Raw genomic sequence first — 22,136 nt, 5'->3', positions numbered from 1 at the left:
CTACATTTGACATTCACCAAAGGTATTCACTGCACTAAATGGACATGTAAAAGCTTTTTCATTGATGGTAGCCGACATTTTCCAATCGTTTACAAAATATATGCTGAGTTAAACTTACCCATCAAGTTTCTTGCAAAAAAAAAAATTATTCAACAAATTAGGAAAAATAAAGCCATGTGGTAGTATATCAAATCTCACCAAAAAGATGACGAGTGAAATCAAGGCAGCCTCATATTGTTTTGAAGCAGATAAAACTCCCAAGGCTTGGTGGAACGATGAACTGAAACAATTATTCAAAGATTTTTCTAAAGCATGTCGTGATCCGTCGTATGAAAACTATATAAATGCAGTCAATCTCAAAATCAAATGGAAGAAGTCAGTCAAAATAGCAAAGAAAACTAGTTTTTTAAAGAAGATTACTGAATTATACACCCAACTAAACGCGTGGAGGTTTTTAAAAAACTTAAAAAACTGTCAGGAAGAAAAGTTAGATAGGTTTAATCTGGATAAATCAAGTTTTTTTTTTGATTTTTTAATTGAGCAAATACCTCTTGAAAACAGAGCTGTAGATGAGAATCTATATTGCAGAAAGAACAATTAAAATCCGGAATTTTTTCTGGAAGATCTTCCATAAGTTCTTGATCAAGACAAAAAAACTGCAGGAGGAGCGGATTTAATAACGTACAAAATGATTGAATCTCTTAGTACAGAAGCCATATCGCTTATATCCTGTCTTGCCAAGACAATTAACTGTATGATTAAAAAGAAGTTAGAGCTTTTAATAAATGAAAAGAAGCTACTGCCATATAGGTCTTATGCATATCAGAAAGGAAAAGGAAAGGAAAGGAAAGGAAAGGAAAGGAAAGGAAAGGAAAGGAAAGGAAAGGAAAGGAAAGGAAAGGAAAGGAAAGGAAAGGAAAGGAAAGGAAAGGAAAGGAAAGGAAAGGAAAGGAAAGGAAAGGAAAGGAAAGGAAAGGAAAGGAAAGGAAAGGAAAGGAAAGGAAAGGAAAGGAAAGGAAAGGAAAGGAAAGGAAAGGAAAGGAAAGGAAAGGAAAGGAAAGGAAAGGAAGAGGAAAGCGAAACATGAGCTTAGAGATTGCTCAGGCTGGAGACTTGAGAAGATGCGTAGGTGTGCCTCCGGGGACAAGCAAGCATGAAATTTTTGTGCTTGCCCCGGCTGAAACAAGCTACATCAACACCATAAATGAATTTCAGTTCTTTTTTTGAAAACACTAGACTTCGAGACCAGTTCCATACATCCAACAAGATCCGAATAAATGAAAAGGTGATTGGCAAGAGCAAAAATGAGTATTCAGTTGAGGAACTCTGTGCCTTTTACGGGGAAATTATTGAGAAATACTTGAAAAATAAGTGGAACATAATCTCCACAGATGCGTCCATAGGTCCTGCTACAGGTGGCATTGGTGTACTCGAAATGCCCAGTCGTGCGACTCATAAATTTAAATTTGATGTGCCACTCTCTTCAGTAAGTGCCGAGCTTTCTGGAATCAAAACAGCATGTGAGATTTTGCACAGATCCAAGTAAAAAAATGTAGGTATAATTTGTGATTGCCTGGATGCCATTACCTTAATAAAAAACAAAAAGTCTGAGGCGTACATGGTACAAGAAATACATAGGTTAATTGAAGATTCGGAGGTGGAAATTGTAGAATTAGTTTGGGTACCTGGCCACAAAGGCATTAACATAAATGAGCAGACTGATAGTATTGCTAAAATAGCTGTAAATGAAGGGGTAGAAGACATAAGTCTCAACATCAAGGATGCCTTAAAAGACATTCAAAAAATCCTACAATACAAGTGGAATGAAGAATATTAAAACAAATGCGTGATCAAGGGATAAAATCTTTTAAAGATCTTCCCAAATATTCCCAAAAAACCCTGGCACCATTTCTTAAAATGGAATGCCAAAAGTAGTAAAGTATTTAACAGACTTATGGTCAACTCGATATATGACAAGGTATTTCTTCACAAAATAAAAGCTGTCGATACTAACTTATGTGATATGTGTAATGTTCCGGAATATGCCGAGCATTCCATTTTTAGCTGCCAAAAACTAATCAATATCCGTAGTAAATTCAAAATTTTCAAGTATTATAAAGATTTTAAGGAGGGTAGGGTCTTGCAAAAAAAAATATCTATTTTTTTAAAATATTTTTTCTTGTTGATTATACAACAAAAGTTTTAAGTCAATCGGACCAAAACTTTAGAAGTTATGCTAAATCTAGTACCCTAACCTCTAAGACTTTAGGTACGTAAGTGCATCTTTAAGTGCTTTTTATACCCGTTACTCGTAGAGTAAAAGGGTATATTGTATTCGTGAAAAAGTATGTAACAGCTAGAAGGAAGCGTTTCCGACCCCATAAAGTATATACATTCTTGATCAGGGTCACTAGCCGAGTCGATCTAGCCATGTCCGTCTGTCCGTTTGTCTGTCTGTCTGTCTGTCTGTCTGTCTGTCCGTCTGTATGAACGCTGAGATCTCGGAAACTACAAAAGCTAGAAGGTTGAGATTTTCCACACATATTCTTGGGCCTCCTACGCAGCGCAAGTTTATTTCAACCGAGCGCCACGCCCCCTCTAACGCCCACAATCGCCCACTAACGATTTTAAAACGTGTCCTGCGCCCACATCTTTTAAGATTTCCGAGAAGTATAAATGCAATTTTGTTGTGTATATTTATACCTATCGAAATGTAGAAGACATTTTTCAAATCTGACCATTCATTAAAAAGTTATTCGCAATCAAAATATCTATATATATCTATCTTCCTCGCACTCCCTTTAGCTGAGTTACGATTATAGTCGGGACACCAACCCGAGTACAGCGTGTTGCATTTTAAGTTGGAACCGGCGAGAAGAAAATAGAAATCGAGGTAAGGGAGTTATCGATAGCGTGGGCAGGGTAACCCCAGAACGTAGTGGCGCCCCCTTTTTGTTGGTCATTGGGCAATCTAGCTTTTTAAATGAATCCCGGTTCGCTCTGAAGATTCTCTTAACTGGGTTTGGATCGTCCAATGACCCACATTTGAGAGCTCCAACTTAGAAAATGGCGAGGCAAGAAAGGTAGGCCAATTTGCAAGTCAGTAGCTGCCATATTGCGGATCCGAATGATCCTTTTTAAACCGCGCTCGCGAAATAAATTTAGAAAGGTAGTTAGTGTTTAATCACTAATAGAAATTGGTTTATTTGACGAGTGAATGTGTTCTTAGGATATCCGGGGACCCATCAAAAGGGCCCCCGCAACGATTTTGTGGAGGACAGGAATTTGGGCAGAGGAGAAACCTTTTCTTGGCGAGGGAGCCATCCGCCATAACCTAAGTGGGAAAACCTGGACCCAGGAACCTACCTCCAGAGCGGCGTAACCAGCGACTGGCCGGTAATCCCGGCACATCACACCGGTGAGTCCGTTCCGGATCCGTTTGGGAGACCATCCCACGCAGGTGTTAAATTCAGCTTCGCGCTTCCAAGCCGCCTTCAGCAGATCCGTCCTCTGCATGTTTGTGTTAGTCCTGGCCGCTGATTAAGGTCCAGCGACGACCACCTGGCAGCCTTTCCTCGCCGGCAAAGGTCCAGCGTCGACCACCTGGCAGCCTTTCCTCGCCGGCAAAAGTCCAGCGGCGAACCTCGGTTCGCACTTTGCCCGGTTTTTTTTCGCCATAGACCGCCATTAGGCAGCTTTCGGTCTGCGCCGACAGCAATTCCGCAGTGAAGCTGTAAACCACCAAATAGTTAATTAAGAAATTAAATATGTGTATATAACTTACCCTTTCCATTGTCCATTGACGTGGATTTAAATAAGTCCATCCTTTCTTGTACGTAAAGTAGCCCAATTTGGTCGTGGGAATCCCTGGAAGTGAGGAAACCACATTAGTCGATAGGCACTTACCTTATTAGATTTGTAAGCACGCCCTTTCTCGTCCCTCGGAGCTCCTCAGGACTAGGCGACCCAAAAAGGTGCACTTGTCCAAATACCGCCTGCGCGAAGTATTGCTTTCGCGGCGTCTATAGTCTTCTAATCTTCACTGGTGCTACCGCTGTGACCCCTTTTAAATATTCAGCAAGGAAGCCTAGTTAAAGAAACATCCATTTAAATACCTGCAATGAAAGATATTGTTAATTATTGAATGTATTCAGAGAATGAAAATGATTGTGTGAGTCGCTTACCTGTTGGGGGAGATGGACCGGTCGTAGACCGCCTGGAGGTGAATCCGGCCGCTGACGATGGGTGGTGCCTCCCTCGCATCCCTTGGGGCACCACAGGAAGGGTGGGTGCGCTGTGGCAGCCACATCTAATGCCACTTTTCCGTCAAATTGCCCCAAAATTGTAAGTCTTAGCCTTGTTTACGTTTTGTTGTTAGAGATGTGCTATTATATGTACAGTGAGACGTCGATAGTTATCGATTTTTAGTGTTGTGGAACTGTGGGACATTGGGGGTACTCCGCCCTGGGATTTCCGGAGCTAGCCGGTGCTGTCCCGGGAGAACCAATCTTGGCAGTTCCATAACATTATGGCGTCCAAACAAAATACAAATTAAAATTGTCGGGACGGCGGCGTCTCACAATTTTCACCTTTTTCTATCCTGTCAGCCTCCACGACCGGTGACTTGCAGGGCAACAGGAAGTGGCATGCAGCTGCCCCGGAAGTGGTGGGCTGTAGGGCAAATTAAGAGGGTTAGGGTTTTGAGCAGGACAGGAGGCTTGCCCAGATCGCAGAGGCAGCGGCGACCTGCGGGTGGCATCTTGGCCTAGAAGGGGGAAGATTTGCATCCGCAGATAGCGAAAACTGCGATTAAATCTGTGATAAAAATCTGTGATTAAAATTAGGTAGGGTTTAGTTTGTTATTTATTAAATTATTGTGTAGAGATTTTTGTTGTTATAGTAGAAGTTTATCCTTTGTTTTGGTTTCGTGGGTGTGTTATATTTTTCATCTCGGTTTTAAACTTAAATGTGTGATCGTGACCTGTCATGGACACGCGCTGCACGATCACCTCGATCTGAGAATCAAAACATACGCGCGAAAACATTGCATACAGGATTCAACGAGCAGCCGATGTTCTTAACTGGCGACTATCAACGTACATGGTTAATAGCCAGTCCAGTTGACGAGCGGCGTGTCAGGACATATTACGGAAAATTATGCGCAGGAAAGTTTTCGGCACGGAGTCCACCGGCTGGTGACCGGTTCCCCTGATTCAAATCTGAAAAGAAAGAAAGAAGAGAAAGAATTAGTAGGGGCAGAATATAGGAGAAGGAGGTGATATATTTATTTATTTATTTTGTTTTTTATTAATTTTTTATTTTATGTATTTTATGTATGTATATGTATTGTATACAGGTCGACCCCTAAAAAACGGTCAGTAGCAAATTCCACCCAGAACGGATTGACCTAAAAATCTAGAAAAATCACAGTAATTACTAAAATAATTAGGAGCCGCGTAAGGGGTACTTTGTGGAACAAAAAACGACCCCAAAGTGCCCCAAAATTCGATTTGTTTTTTTTTTTAATTCTTTCTTTTGCCATTTCTCTGTTATAAATGTTGTTAAAATGGTTTAAAAATGTGATGTTCATAATCTTATGGCATACCCGCAAATAACTGTATTTAAATTTCTTGAAGATTCAGCATCCTTAACCAAGTCCCCAATATTTTCAAATTTGGCTAACCTGATGTGACGTCACGCGTCCCCATATGTTTGTATGTATGTTCTGCTGGCGCATGTATGTATGTACATACCCTTCAGTTCCAGATGTCACTTTTCCCTCAGTAATCACCAAAGGTAAGCCCGAGGACATGTCATTTGTACCTCAGGACGAACCGAGGATGCCACATAGAGAAAATTGTATGGGAGTTCCGCTTTTTCCTTTAGTACAATTCAAAGGAAATTTATTCGAAGTCCCCGGGGATATACCAAGGGCCTTATACGAAATTGTCCTTTGAGATGTCACCAACCGGTGACATGTCCCTTATGATTTCACGAGGGACATTCAGAATTTGTCCAATGGGTTGTCACTTAGGAAAATCCATCATCGTGTCACCTTGTGTCATAGGTGATTTCATAAATGACTTTTTAAAAATGTCATCAGCAATTTCATACACAAAAAAATTCTTTCCTTGCATTATATAAAATAAGAAACATACAAATTTATTTGTAATTTTTATTGGCTCTTTCATTTTATAAATTGTATTTTGTGTTCAATTGTTTTACTTACATTTTCGTACAATTAATTATAAATAATACCCCTTGTTTTTTTTTGTTTTTGATTTTTATGTAAGATTGCCGTCCTCATGAATTTGTCCGCGTGAATATTTGACGAAGGACCCTGAAAAAATTAAAGACAGACATATGTTTTAAAAATATGTTTTACTTGTATATTTTTATATTTACCTTTTTAAATCAAGTAGAGACCGCAGCGATATCCTAAGCATTTTTAGCGCTGGCCACGGGAAATGTGTGTATGTATGTACATTAGGGTGGACTTATTTTCTATGAAATTTCTAAAGCCATGCCCTCACCCCTTCATATATGACTTTTTTGTATCCTTAATCCATAAAAGAAAGAAAAAGTAAAAAAAAATTAGTTTTATTTTTAAGTCCACCCTAATGTACATATTGCAAGAATTTTTCTACCCAGAAACAATAGCAAACCGGACATAAACCTACCGGTTATTTTAATTAATATCAACTGCATATATGTAAATGAATTAAAATGCCACTTACCTAACTTTTAATACAATTGGTAAACACTTGTACAATTTTTTAAATCGCCAATTACAAATTGTCTACGCACAAATTTAAGCACGTTGTTCTCTTCGATTGACAGTCAAAAAATACAGCCAGTCATGATTTTGCTTTCCCGTTTTCTTTTGATTCATCATCACTTTTGCCGCGTGCCAATGCTTCTATGTATACCCTTTCTATTGAGTAAAAGCACAAATAATTTTTGTGGAGATACAACTTTTAATATTTTATTATTTAAAAATTATTATGGACCAATTGAAAAATGAAATGGCATACACATTTCGCTGCGTCACACAAATTTTACCGGCTAAATTTTGGTTGCTAACTGAACATAACTGAAAGGCGAAAAAGAGAATGACGGACCGGCCGAAATTTGTCACTGCTAGCGTCGAGTGCAGGCAAATTATAAGACAAGGAAAGAGAGCGCAATATATAAATATCGGCTTCTCTTTCTTTCACGTCGACGCTGCGACGACTGCTCTGCTGACGTCGACAGCGGCCGAGCGTTTGGCCTAAGGAATTGTCCCCGACATGGGACGCCAGAACTGAAGGGTATGTATGTCCTGCTGTCGCAATTTAAGTGTGACCGCGCAAGGGGAAAATGAAAATACCACAGCCAAAAAAATCGATTATATCGCAAATCTTAAGTAAACGTTAAATTTTAAAATATCGGTAGACCTTACAGAAATCCCATTAAGCTGAATTTCACAGTCGAAATTTTCCTTAAAATTCCTTTTGTTTTTTAAAATGCAAAAGCCCGATCAGCAAACTATTTATTAGTTTTAAAATGTTGAGTTATCGATAAACTTTGGATCTGTAAAAAACAAAAACAAACAATGATTTGCTCTGCTATGTACTGCTATGTACGTATTTTACACACACAGCCATTAGATACATATATGCGTGTGTACGTTTGTGTGTGTGCATTGCAGCTGACTAAGGAGTTGAGAGTCGATCAAATTCAAATTCAAGACAATACTGATATCCTTTTGCTAAAAGAATATTTCAGTTACATTTCCACAACATACTTACATAAGACACTTTGTAACCGATTTTTGTGAACTAAAATTCAAATCGCATTGATAATATTAAAAGAACATTAAATATTCAAACAAATTAAATATTCAAACACGTGCCTCATATTGTTTAAACAAATTCAAATGTTTAAACAATTTGATTCACGGCTTCCCCGTCCACCTGCCTTCCTTATCTAAACTACTATAAAGGTCGACCTCTAAAAAACGGTCAGTAGCAAATTCCACCCAGAACGGATTGACCTAAAAATCTAGAAAAATCACAGTAATTACCAAAATAATTAGGAGCCGCGTAAGGGGTACTTTGTAGAAAAAAAAAAACGACCCCAAAGTGCCCCAAAATTTGATTTTTTATTTTTATTAATTCTTTCTTTTGCCATTTCTCTATTATAAATGTTGTTAAAATGGTTTAAAAATGTGATGTTCATAATCTTATGACATACCCGCAAATAACTGCATTTAAATTTCTTGGAAATTCACAATATTTTCAAATTTGGCTAACCTGATGTGACGTCACGCGTCCGCATATGTTTTTATGTATGTTCTGCTGGCGCATGTATGTATGTACATATGTATGTCCTGCTGTCGCAATTTAAGTGTGACCGCGCAAGGGGAAAATGAAAATACCACAGCCAAAAAAAATCGATTATATCGCAAATCTTTTCTTTTGCGCCTTTTTCTTAAGTAAACGTTAAATTTTAAAATATCGGTAGACCTTACAGAAATCCCATTAAGCTGAATTTTACAGTCGAAATTTTCCTTAAAATTGCTTTTGTTTTTTAAAATGCAAAAGCCCGATCAGCAAACTATTTATTAGTTTTCAAATGTTGAGTTATCGACAAACTTTGGATCTGTAAAAAAACAAAAACAAACAACGATTTGCTCTGCTATGTACACACACACGCACAAAATAAATATGTCCAAAAAATGCGCATTTTACACACACAGCCATTAGATACATATATGCGTGGGTACGTTTGTGTGTGTGCATTGCAGCTGACTAAGGAGTTGAGAGTCGATCAAATTCAAATTCAAGACAATACGTATATCCTTTGGTAAAAGAATATTTCATTTACATTTCCACAACATACATACATAAGACATTTTGTAACCGATTTTTGTGAACTAAAATTCAAATCGCATTGATAATATTAAAAGAACATTAAATATTCAAACACGTGCCTCATATTGTTTAAACAAATTCAAATGTTTAAACAATTTGATTCACGGCTTCCCCGCCCACCTGCCTTCCTTAATATTAATGTAATTCTAATCAAGGTGAAAAATTAATGTGAAAACAAAAATACTGAAACAAAATATCAATGGTAAAATGCAGTAATTTGGAATTGCCTTTCTTGATGTCTTTTCTTAAATTAGTCAAATACATAAAGCAAAACATATTTGTTTTCCTTATAATAGTTGTCTACTGTGGATACCTTCCAAAACCCTCCCGGTAGCAAATTCGCCAAGAGTATTTGGTTTGTACTTATCCATGTGCATAAAATTAGCTTTGCTACATTCTTAGGCAACTAATTAATTATCAAGAATTAACATCTTTACAAAGAGTAAACATAACTCGGTTTAAATAGTTTAAAAATTGCATCTTTAAAAAACAAAAAATATAAATAGAAAATAGAAATAGAAAATGTAGAACGAGGTAGCAAGGCCAATGTCAATAGGATTTGTTTTAAGGGACCGATGAAATAAAATTAAGCCTAAAATTATCCTAACTCTGGCATTCATTTTTTTTTAAATAAGAATCGGAGACATTAATTTTTTTTTAACTGTCCCATTACATTTTGAAGCGGTTATAACCATTCAAGGCGAACTTAAATTAAAAATATTCCCTCAAATTTTTTAAATCTTAATCAAAACAAGAAAGAACGCTATAGTCGGGTGCCCTGACTATCAGATACCCGTTACTCAGCTAAAGGGAGTGCGAAGGAGATGGAGAAAAACTTTGATCCGCCGTAACTTTTTAACGAATAGTCCGATTTAAATGATAAACACAATAAAACTGCATTTTTACTTTTCCAAAATATTGAAATTTTTAAAATCGTATATAAGCGATTGTGGGCGTTAGAGGGGGCGTGGCACCCTTTTGAAACAAACTTGCGCTGCGTAGGAACTCCTAGAATCTGCATGCAAAATGTCAATCTTCTAGCTTTTATACTTTCCGAGATCTCAGCGTTCATACAGACAGACAGACGGACAGACAAACGGACAGACAGACAGACGGACATGGCTAGATCGACTCGGCTAGTGATCCCGATGAAGAATATATATATTATATATATTATATATATATTATAGGGTCGGAAACGCTTTCTTTTACCTGTTACATACTTTTGCACGAATCTAATATACCCTTTTACTCTACGAGTAACGGGTATAATTATTATATTGGTTGTTGGAGAGCTATGTAAAACTTTTAGCAATTTTTTTTTAAGAATACAAGTTTTTTTCCAGAGTTAAACGCTAATCGATTTGGAATTGAATTACAAACTTAACGCGGCGTGATAATCCATATTTTGGCAGTTTTTTGCTTTGTTTTCGATAAAGTACTGCTTTGAAATTCATATTTTGGCACTCTTAATTCCTACAAAAAAATGCATAAATTTATCTGGGTAAGAGCGAGACAGCAATAGTCAAAACTCTCCGAAATTGAAAAAGAGTTTAATATTTTTAACATGTAAATTTAATCAAATTCGTATCCTATCTATTTTTTTCTTTGAGAAAATTTTTTTCAAATGTTTCTAGGCTTTAATTGCAATGGATTGGAAATTTAATTACATGCTCAACGCAGTATGACATCCTATTTTTGAACAATATGTTTTGGACAAAGTTCTAATGTTTTAAATTAAATTTGTGTAAGGAATTGTGTCGAAAAAGGAATCTGTTTGTTTCTGTTTTGTCCATCTGTTAACTTATGCCAACCATCCATAATAATTTTAAAAAGATTTAAAAAACACATGTTTTTTAAGTTGTTTTCAAAGAACAAAATATTTTTGTTTTTATGGATATCAAGGGAAAAGGTTCTGTTAAAATCTTTTCTGGGTTTATAGAATAAAAATTAGAATTTTTTTAAATTTAAAATAAAAACCAAAGATTAAGCAATGCTTAATTTTCAATTTTCATTTCCGCAGGCGAATCTTATAAGAGGTGATATTGATTCTGTAGAACTTGTAAGCTGCCTAACTTTTAATGTTCCCTTTAGACGAACACGAAATTATCATCCTCTTAATTTACCACGTTGTACATCAAATTTTGATCAGCACGAGCCCTTTCGCGATCTTTGTAATAATTATAACATCCTTTATCATTTAATTTGCATCTCAACTTCTATCCCGGTATTAAAAACTAATATTTTAGCTCATCTGCTTCACTCCTAATTGTTTCTTTACGCTTATTATGTGTCCCGTCTTTATTTGTTTTATGTATTCTTGTTATCAAATTGATAACAGGGTCACGCGCGTAACAAGCACGTGCTTGGTGTCGTTGGGCCACTTGTTTGTACTGCTCGTAGTGCATCAACGTCCATCATATATAAAAGCCGGATCCCGAATCCTGGACCTTCTCCGAGGCGGACGCTCGACAGCTCGCGGAGATCCATGACGTGTTTCTCACGTTCGAGAAGGATGGTCTGGGAACGACTAATCTAGAAACACACACGATTGAACTGATTGAGGGATGCCATGCCGCCCGCGAAGCAAAAGGCAGTCGAAGATAGGTGGACAAGATGATAGCGCTTGGAGTCATCGAGGAGAGCAAGAGCCCGTGGGACTGCCGGATGGTACCGCCGCTTCATAAAGAACTTCGCGACGTTGGCCGCCTCGCTTACCGAATCGCTGAAGAAAACTGGAAACTCGAAGTTATCATTGAGTCCAGAGGCCCAGCTAGCCGTAGAGTCCTTGAAGATGGCGTTAACGACTGCACCAGTCCTGGTGCATGCGGACTTCAAGAGGCGGTTCTTCATTCAGTGCGATGCGTCACACGTTGGAGTAGGGGCGGTGCTTTTCCAGCGAGACGACGACGGACAAGAGCAGCCGATTGCTTTTTTATCGGCCAAGATGAATAAGCATCAGGTTAACTACACCGTAACCGAGTGAGTGTCTTGCAGCACTCATGGCTATTCGCAAGTTTAGGCCCTATGTCGAAGGGATGCCATTCACCTGCATCACCGATCATGCCAGCTTAAAGTGGCTCATGTCCATTAAGGATCTGTCGGGACGGTTGGCGAGGTGGTCACTGCAGCTTCAAGGATTCCACTTCAACATCGAGCACAGGAAAGGAAGCGAGAACGTCGTGGCAGACACCCTTTCACGGTGTGTAGAGGAGCTAGTGGTGGATCCGACGGAGGTGTTGGGTTTCGAAACCACCGAGTTTGCTGGAGAAGATTACCTTGAATTAGTGAAGGATGTAGAGAGTAATTTGGAACACCTACCGGACCTTAAAGATCGAGGATGGTCTCATCTTCAAGAGAGTTTCTCCAGCGAATCTGGACGATGAGGTGGAAGGTTGCGAGTGGAAACTGTCGATCCCACAGAGTCTGATCCACAGCGTAATCGAGCGTGCGCATCCGGACCCAAAAGCAGCTCATGGCGGAATGGGAAAGACGCTGGAAATCCTCCGACGACAGTTCTACTGGCCAGGCATGGTGCTCCAAGTACGCGAGTTTGTACGTGGATGTGGGGTTTTGCAAGGAAACGAACGCGCCAAATTTCCGGATGCTGGTCGGTATTGGGGAAAGAGTCCAGACGGAACAGCCATTCCAGAAGCTGTATATTGACTTCTTGGGGAAATATCCGAGGTCCAAGAAGGGTCATGCCTGGATTTTCATCGTGGTTGACCATTTCTCCAAATTCGTGTTCCTGAAGGCCATGAAGGAAGCTACCGCCTCGAAGGTCGTCGCGTTCCTTATCCACGAGGTATTTTACAAATTTGGCGTCCCAAAAACAGTACACTCAGACAATGGTCGGCAGTTCACGTCTTCCAAGAGGCGATGGAGAGTTTCGGGATATCACACCTCAAGACTTCGGTATACTCACCACAGAGCAACGCAGCAGAACGAGTCAATCGAAGCGTGTTGGCAGCAATCCGGAGCTTTTTAGATGGTGATCATCGAGACTGGGACGTGTACCTTCCGGAGATTGAGGTAGCGCTCCGCAACGCGATTCACTCGGCGACAGGAGAAGCGCCGTTCTTCACCGTATTCGGACATCACATGTTTCTGAACGGAGCCAACTATAGGTTAGCGAGGAAGCTAAAGTCCTTGTGTGACCACGAGATGGCAGGAATGAAGACAGCGGATAAACTCCGAGTGATCTAGGAGAAGGTCCGAAAGTATCTGGAGACAGCGTACGACCGAAGCCGCGGTATGACCAACGGGCTCGAAACTTCTTGGCAAAGCCAGGTCAGGAGGTGTATCGACGCAACTTCGTCCTCAGTGACTTTGGCAAGTCGTTTAACGCCAAGTTCGCAAGGAAAATCCTTAAGGCTCGAGTGGTGAAAGCCGTCGGCAACAATGCCTACGAACTGGAAGACCTGCAACGACGCCATCTCGGAGCTTACCACGCCAAAGATATCCGGGTATTTGTTTTGGACAAAGTTCTAATGTTTTAAATTAAATTTGTGTAAGGAATTGTGTCGAAAAAGGAATCTGTTTGTTTCTGTTTTGTCCATCTGTTAACTTATGCAAACCATCCATAATAATTTTAAAAAGATTTAAAAAACACATGTTTTTTAAGTTGTTTTCAAAGAACAAAATATTTTTGTTTTTATGGATATCAAGGGAAAAGGTTCTGTTAAAATCTTTTCTGGGTTTATAGAATAAAAATTAGAATTTTTTTAAATTTAAAATAAAAACCAAAGATTAAGCAATGCTTAATTTTCAATTTTAATTTCCGCAGGCGAATCTTATAAGAGGTGATATTGATTCTGTAGAACTTGTAAGCTGCCTAACTTTTAATGTTCCCTTTAGACGAACACGAAATTATCATCCTCTTAATTTACCACGTTGTACATCAAATTTTGATCAGCACGAGCCCTTTCGCGATCTTTGTAATAATTATAACATCCTTTATCATTTAATTTGCATCTCAACTTCTATCCCGGTATTAAAAACTAATATTTTAGCTCATCTGCTTCACTCCTAATTGTTTCTTTACGCTTATTATGTGTCCCGTCTTTATTTGTTTTATGTATTCTTGTTATCAAATTGATAACAGGGTCACGCGCGTAACAAGCACGTGCTTGGTGTCGTTGGGCCACTTGTTTGTACTGCTCGTAGTGCATCAACGTCCATCATATATAAAAGCCGGATCCCGAATCCTGGACCTTCTCCGAGGCGGACGCTCGACAGCTCGCGGAGATCCATGACGTGTTTCTCACGTTCGAGAAGGATGGTCTGGGAACGACTAATCTAGAAACACACACGATCGAACTGATTGAGGGATGCCATGCCGCCCGCGAAGCAAAAGGCAGTCGAAGATAGGTGGACAAGATGATAGCGCTTGGAGTCATCGAGGAGAGCAAGAGCCCGTAAAGCAACCGGACGACGGTAGTGTCGAAACCTGGAAAGGATCGATTCTGCCTAGACTCACGCAAGTTAAACTGTCTGACCATCAAAGACGCTTACCCGCTGCCTAGTATCGACGGCATCCTGTCCAGAATCGATCGGATTTTTTACAATTTCAGTGTAGATTTGAAGTTCGCATTCTGGCAGATCGAGTTCGACCCGAAAAGCAAGGAGCTGACGGCCTTTACGGTTCCTGGTCGACCTATCTACCAGTTCCGGGTTATGCCCTTCGGACTCTGCAACGCGGCGCAGCGGTTGGTGAGACTCATGGACCGAGTGATCCCAGCTGAAATCCGTTCGGACGTCTTCGCCTACCTAGATGATCTGTTGATACTGGCTCCAGCAAGTCAATGTTTTGCTTCAAGTCATTGACATACCTGGGTTTTATCGTTGGTGGAGGTCGTCTACGGATGGATCCAGGACGAGTAGCCGCAATCAGGAGGATGCCGGAGCCTAGATCAATGAAGGAGGTGAGAGCGTTTCTTGGGACTGCCGGATGGTACCGCCGCTTCATAAAGAACTTCGCGACGTTGGCCGCCTCGCTTACCGAATCGCTGAAGAAAACTGGAAACTCGAAGTTATCATTGAGTCCAGAGGCCCAGCTAGCCGTAGAGTCCTTGAAGATGGCGTTAACGACTGCACCAGTCCTGGTACATGCGGACTTCAAGAGGCGGTTCTTCATTCAGTGCGATGCGTCACACGTTGGAGTAGGGGCGGTGCTTTTCCAGCGAGACGACGACGGACAAGAGCAGCCGATTGCTTTTTTATCGGCCAAGATGAATAAGCATCAGGTTAACTACACCGTAACCGAGTGAGTGTCTTTCAGCACTCATGGCTATTCGCAAGTTTAGGCCCTATGTCGAAGGGATGCCATTCACCGGCATCACCGATCATGCCAGCTTAAAGTGGCTCATGTCCATTAAGGATCTGTCGGGACGGTTGGCGAGGTGGTCACTGCAGCTTCAAGGATTCCACTTCAACATCGAGCACAGGAAAGGAAGCGAGAACGTCGTGGCAGACACCCTTTCACGGTGTGTAGAGGAGCTAGTGGTGGATCCGACGGAGGTGTTGGGTTTCGAAACCACCGAGTTTGCTGGAGAAGATTACCTTGAATTAGTGAAGGATGTAGAGAGTAATTTGGAACACCTACCGGACCTTAAAGATCGAGGATGGTCTCATCTTCAAGAGAGTTTCTCCAGCGAATCTGGACGATGAGGTGGAAGGTTGCGAGTGGAAACTGTCGATCCCACAGAGTCTGATCCACAGCGTAATCGAGCGTGCGCATCCGGACCCAAAAGCAGCTCATGGCGGAATGGGAAAGACGCTGGAAATCCTCCGACGACAGTTCTACTGGCCAGGCATGGTGCTCCAAGTACGCGAGTTTGTACGTGGATGTGGGGTTTTGCAAGGAAACGAACGCGCCAAATTTCCGGATGCTGGTCGGTATTGGGGAAAGAGTCCAGACGGAACAGCCATTCCAGAAGCTGTATATTGACTTCTTGGGGAAATATCCGAGGTCCAAGAAGGGTCATGCCTGGATTTTCATCGTGGTTGACCATTTCTCCAAATTCGTGTTCCTGAAGGCCATGAAGGAAGCTACCGCCTCGAAGGTCGTCGAGTTCCTTATCCACGAGGTATTTTACAAATTTGGCGTCCCAAAAACAGTACACTCAGACAATGGTCGGCAGTTCACGTCTTCCAAGAGGCGATGGAGAGTTTCGGGATATCACACCTCAAGACTTCGGTATACTCACCACAGAGCAACGCAGCAGAACAAGTCAATCGAAGCGTGTTGGCAGCAATCCGGAGCTTTTTAGATGGTGATCATCGAGACTGGGACGTGTACCTTCCGGAGATTGAGTTAGCGCTCCGCAATGCGATTCACTCGGCGACAGGAGAAGCGCCGTTCTTCACCGTATTCGGACATCACATGTTTCTGAACGGAGCCAACTATAGGTTAGCGAGGAAGCTAAAGTCCTTGTGTGACCACGAGATGGCAGGAATGAAGACAGCGGATAAACTCCGAGTGATCTAGGAGAAGGTCCGAAAGTATCTGGAGACAGCGTACGACCGAAGCCGCGGTATGACCAACGGGCTCGAAACTTCTTGGCAAAGCCAGATCAGGAGGTGTATCGACGCAACTTCGTCCTCAGTGACTTTGGCAAGTCGTTTAACGCCAAGTTCGCAAGGAAAATCCTTAAGGCTCGAGTGGTGAAAGCCGTCGGCAACAATGCCTACGAACTGGAAGACCTGCAACGACGCCATCTCGGAGCTTACCACGCCGAAGATATCCGGGTATGATCTGGGAGAAGAAACAAAGTAAATAAGAGCAAAGAATGTTGATGTCAGCCAGTGTTGGGACATACCTAGATACTTTTACCTAGGTATGTACCTAGGTACAATTTAGTGGTACCTTTTACCTTACCTAAGTATAAAAATAATTGAGTACCTTTTACCTTACCTAGCTACAGATTTTTATATACCTTTGGAATTATGAAGGTACTTACATAGGTATTAAACATTGCTCTGATTTAAAATAGCCAAATCTGACTGCGACACTGTAGTATCGTTTCATTGTATCGTTTCGTTTCGAAATTGTAATAGTCGGAACGCAGCATTAAAAGTCATTGGAATTCAGCCGGTCTATTGTTTGTTTTGTGAAGTTAAAACTAATCGCAGTTTTATTTTATATCATTTTGTGCACGTATGTATGTTCCCATCACTACATCAATTTATTTATGAAACCAAAGTGTATTTGGCGCGCAAAAATGCCGTATGTACGTAAAAAAACGGCATATACATATACATAGTCAATGTTTCTACATAAGGAATTTTTGCGCGCCAAATATGTACATGAGGGTTTCATAAATACATTAATGAAGTGATACGTGCATACCGCGTGTTTTAAAAATATATGCACAAAATTAAAACATTTAAATTTAAATGAAATGAAAAGATATTGTTTGATTAAGACGACTAAAAACTGAAAACTAGTCTTATTTTAAGTTTAAATGAATACATTGAACAAAACAAAAAAATTATAAAAAATAAAAAAAACAATATATTTACCTTATACCTTTACCTAGGTACTGGGAAATTGAAGTACCTTTACCTTACCTAGGTATTTATTTTTGCCCAATACCTTTTACCTTACCTAGGTAAAAGAACACAGTACCTTTCCCAACACTGATGTCAGCATACTTCCCATGTATGCGTGGGCTCCGCGTTGGGCACCGTATGGAACTGCAAACGGCGTAATCATCCAGGTTCCACCAGGAAAGGATCCAAATGCTCCCAATGATTTCGTCGAGTGGCTTCAAATCCGGTGGCGTCTCTTAAAATCCTTGAGTGGTGTTGCATTTCAAGTTGGAACCGGCTAGAAGAAAATAGAAATCGAGGCAAGGGAGTTATCGATAGCGTGGGCAGGGTAACCCCAGAACGTAGTGGCGCCCCCTTTTGTTGGTCATTGGGCAATCTAGCTTTTTAAATGAATCCCGGTTCGCTCTGAGGATTCTCTTAACTGGGTTTGGATCGTCCAATGACCCACATTTGAGAGCTCCAACTTAGAAAATGGCGAGGCAAGAAAGTGTAGCGAACTACGTTTCGAGAGCTGATGGAATTGTAGCCTACGTTAAGCACGCGCTGGTTCCGGCATGAGTTACCAGTAGAGGGGGGTCGGGGATATGTTTTATGAACGCTGCTACTTGCTCTATGGCTAAACAACAAAATCTTATTAATTCGCGTGCTAAAATGTACGAGGATCACCGCAGGACTAAGGGACCGGACTATTGACTAGCAAAGGACAGACAAGGACAAACAAGGATGTAGTACCTTTATGTCAGCGGTTGTTCAAGCTGACTTGCCCTCCCTACCATGATCACCATCGACCAGATATATTTATGGCGATCCCTAAAAGGCGACTACACTTTACATGACAGACAACATTCGACGACGCATGGCTTCCCTATAGACAACTACTCAACTTCAGCGAACATTATAAATTTTATTTTTAAACATAGAAAAATCCTACTAAATGACAAAAATTAATTCTAAACAAGAGCATTAGGATCCTAAGAAATGATTACAGTATAAGTTGTGTATAAAAATTTAAATATAATGTATCAAAACTAAATTTAGCGATCGCTTAATTTTTCAGAGCTCATGTAGATAAGGCTCCGAATTTACATGAAACAAAATTAAAGTAGAGATCGGGTAGAATGGGAGAATGTATGTAAAATTATGACATTATATGTGTGGTTTGAAATTTTATATTATTGAGCAGGGAGTTGTGGGTTGGGCTTTACGGGGAGAAAATTTTTGGAATTGGAGTTTCTTTAAATTTTTTCAGTACGGCATTTAGTAAGGGGTAAATTTTTAATTTTTGTTACGAGTTAACTTTTAATATTTGTTTTCTCTTCAGACTTTTGTTTTATGTTAAAAAAAGATAGTTGAGCTGTTTATGACGGTAGTACATTACAATAGACTCACTTTGTTTTCCCACGATGAAGCGCTTCTCGGGAGGGCGTTTGAAAGCGAACCTCAACTACTTAAGAGATCACGTGTGTTACTCTCACTCGCAATCTACAGCAGTACGGTACTCTGCCGTTAAGATATGGGAGAGGGAAGGGAAACGTACATGGGAAGAAGGGACTGCTTAGCTCTATTGTATATTTTTCCTGTTATTGACCTTCTCTCTTGATGATAACTATACTCTTAAAACTACTTAAACTAAATTTCAGCTTCGATCTGTTTCTAGCGGCGTAAAAAGACGCGTAAAATTCGTTACTTTAAGTTTTTAAATGTAATTAGAATTGATTTTATATTTCAGGGGATGATTACTTCATTTTCTCTCTTGGGGCTTTATTTCCCTACGGCTTATGGGCGGTATTGCCGGTAAATTATCCCTAGCCTAAATTTCGTTGGCTACTGGGCTACTCTACAACATATAAAAGTGTATGTAGAAAAAAATATATTTATGTAAATGTAAAATAATATTTCCAGCGCTATGTTGTTGATGCGGGATTTGGAGGCTGCTGCAGCTTCGGTTGATTTGGTTGGCTGATCGGTTGATGGGTAGATTGGTTGCCAGTTTGGGATTTCTTCCGGTTGGCCTTTCCCAACACTGTTTTTCACCTTCTCGCACCAACAAAACTTACCCACTAGGGGTTGGCACTTTAGCACTTATTTCTTCACAACAATTGTGACGGCAACTGCCGGTAATATTGGATTTAAAATTTATTTAAGTTGAATTCTCACTGCACTTGCAACATTCTTCCGTTTCGCTCCACTGGTAATTTTGGTGTGACTCTAAACGAAATTGACTTCGGGTCGGGACCCTGAGTCCGACCTGTCGCTCAAGCCTTTTCACCAATTTGGTGAAGTTTTGGGAGTTCTGGCTCAGGAGACTATATTTCTACTAAGCCATGTAGACCAAACTCTGTTGCCAACTTTTGGGCCGAAAGCAATCTTAGCCAAAAGACAAGCAATCCTACAAAAGGTAGGCCAAACTGCAAGTCAGTAGCTGCCATATTGCGGATCCAATGATCCATTTTAAACCGCGCTCGCGAAATAAATTTAGAAAGGTAGTTAGTGTTTAATCACTAATAGAAATTTGTTTATTTTACGAGTGAATGTGTTCTTAGGATATCCGGGGACCCATCAAAAGGGCCCCGGCAACGATTTTGTGGAGGACAGGAATTTTGGCAGAGTAGAAACCTTTTCTTGGCGAGGGAGCCATCCGCCATAACCTAAGTGGGAAAACCTGGACCCAGGAACCTACCTCCAGAGCGGCGTAACCAGCGACTGGCCGGTAATCCCGGCACATCACACCGGTGAGTCCGTTCCGGATCCGTTTGGGAGACCATCCCACGCAGGTGTTAAATTCAGCTTCGCGCTTCCAAGCCGCCTTCAGCAGATCCGTCCTCTGCAAGTTTGTGTTAGTCCTGGCCGCTGATTAAGGTCCAGCGACGACCACCTGGCAGCCTTTCCTCGCCGGCAAAGGTCCAGCCTCGACCACCTGGCAGCCTTTCCTCGCCGGCAAAAGTCCAGCGGCGAACCGCGGTTCGCACTTTGCCCGGTTTTTTTTCGCCATAGACCGCCATTAGGCAGCTTTCGGTCTGCGCCGACAGCAATTCCGACGTGAAGCTGTAAACCACCAAATAGTTAATTAAGAAATTAAATATGTATATATAACTTACCCTTTCCATTGTCCATTGATGTGGATTTAAATAAGTCCATCCTTTCTTGTACGTAAAGTAGCCCAATTTGGTCGTGGGAATCCCTGGAAGTGAGGAAACCACATTAGTCGATAGGCACTTACCTTATTAGATTTGTAAACACGTCCTTTCTCGTCCCTCGGAGCTCCTCAGGACTAGGCGACCCAAAAAGGTGCACTTGTCCAAATACCGCCTGCGCGAAGTATTGCTTTCGCGGCGTCTATAGTCTTCTAATCTTCACTGGTGCTACCGCTGTGACCCCTTTTAAATATTCAGCAAGGAAGCCTAGTTAAAGAAACATCAATTTAAATACCTACAATGAAAAATATTGTTAATTATTTAATGTATTCAGAGAATGAAAATGATTGTGTGAGTCGCTTACCTGTTGGGGGAGATGGACCGGTCGTAGACCGCCTGGAGGTGAATCCGGCCGCTGACGATGGGTGGTGCCTCCCTCGCATCCCTTGGGGCACCACAGGAAGGGTGGGTGCGCGGTGGCAGCCACATCTAAAGCCACTTTTCCGTCAAATTGTCCCAAAATTGTAAGTCTTAGCCTTGTTTACGTTTTGTTGTTAGAGATGTGCTATTATATCAACCAATCTTGGCAGTTCCATAACAAGCTTTCGCACTCCCTTTAGCTGAGTGTCGGGTATTAAATAGCCGGGACACCAACCCGACTATAGCGTTCTCTCTTGTTTTGTTTTCGAAACCACGTTTCGAAAGTCTGTGTTCATCGGCATTTCTAAACGGCTCGTTTTCAAATTTGTCGTAAAAAAAAACCTGCCCCCTGGGAAGCACTTTTTTATTTTTTAACTTTAAAGTCAAAAGTTGTAGGGGAAAAACGCATTTTTGTCTTTGGACTTTCGAAAGAAATTGGTAGAAATAAAAAATTAAAAAAGGTCTTCCCAGGGGCGGGTTTTTTAAATTCTTAAACGAAATGTAAAAACAAAATGGAAATCCGATCATTATTAGCGGAGGTACAGTGAACACCGCAAAACGCCATTTTTTAATAGTGTTCCAGCAATCGCTTTGCCGCCGATATATGAGCCGATAGTATCGGCTATAAAAATTAGTGGATGTTAATTAAATGACACTTAATAATATACAAAAGGTTTAAAATAAATTCATCCAACCAGTTTTTACAGAAAAAATCGCAAAGTTAGTAGATTTTTTGGTGCCAAAGACCCTACCCCCCCCCTTAACAAATTACTAACCAAAAAAAAAACCGATTTATTTAAGGAAGCTGGCAAAATTTATTATTTTTATACCCGTTACTCGTAGAGTAAAAGGGTATACTAGATTCGTGCAAAAGTATGTAACAGCTAGAAGGAAGCGTTTCCGACCCCATAAAGTATATATATTCTTGATCAGGGTCACTAGCCGAGTAGATCTAGCCATGTCCGTCTGTCCGTCTGTCCGTCTGTCCGTCTGTCCGTCTGTCCGTCTGTCTGTCTGTCCGTCTGTATGAACGCTGAGATCTCAGAAACTACAAAAGCTAGAAGGTTGAGATTTCCCACACATATTCTTTGGCTTCCTACGCAGCGCAAGTTTA

At 40.8% G+C, this 22,136-nt stretch overlaps 1 long non-coding RNA gene across 2 annotated transcripts; it reads right to left on the bottom strand.

The window, feature by feature from the left end:
- Positions 1 to 3,241: 3,241 nt before the first annotated feature.
- On the bottom strand, positions 3,242 to 21,775 carry LOC138912473 (uncharacterized). 2 transcript variants are annotated; one of them, XR_011418016.1, is made up of 7 exons: positions 20,967 to 21,775; positions 20,567 to 20,897; positions 20,149 to 20,513; positions 17,545 to 17,745; positions 4,185 to 5,219; positions 3,785 to 4,115; positions 3,242 to 3,731 (listed from the first exon to the last, which is right to left on the bottom strand). It is a non-coding gene; the product is annotated as an uncharacterized lncRNA (long non-coding RNA). The 2 variants fall into 2 exon arrangements; XR_011418015.1 differs by having other exon boundaries at positions 3,785 to 4,063.
- Positions 21,776 to 22,136: the final 361 nt, after the last annotated feature.

This window comes from Drosophila takahashii, chromosome 2R, assembly GCF_030179915.1.
Source record: "Drosophila takahashii strain IR98-3 E-12201 chromosome 2R, DtakHiC1v2, whole genome shotgun sequence".
Lineage (NCBI taxonomy): Eukaryota > Metazoa > Arthropoda > Insecta > Diptera > Drosophilidae > Drosophila > Drosophila takahashii.
Note: the sequence above shows the minus strand (reverse complement) of the source record. Positions and strands in the feature narration are given on the sequence as shown.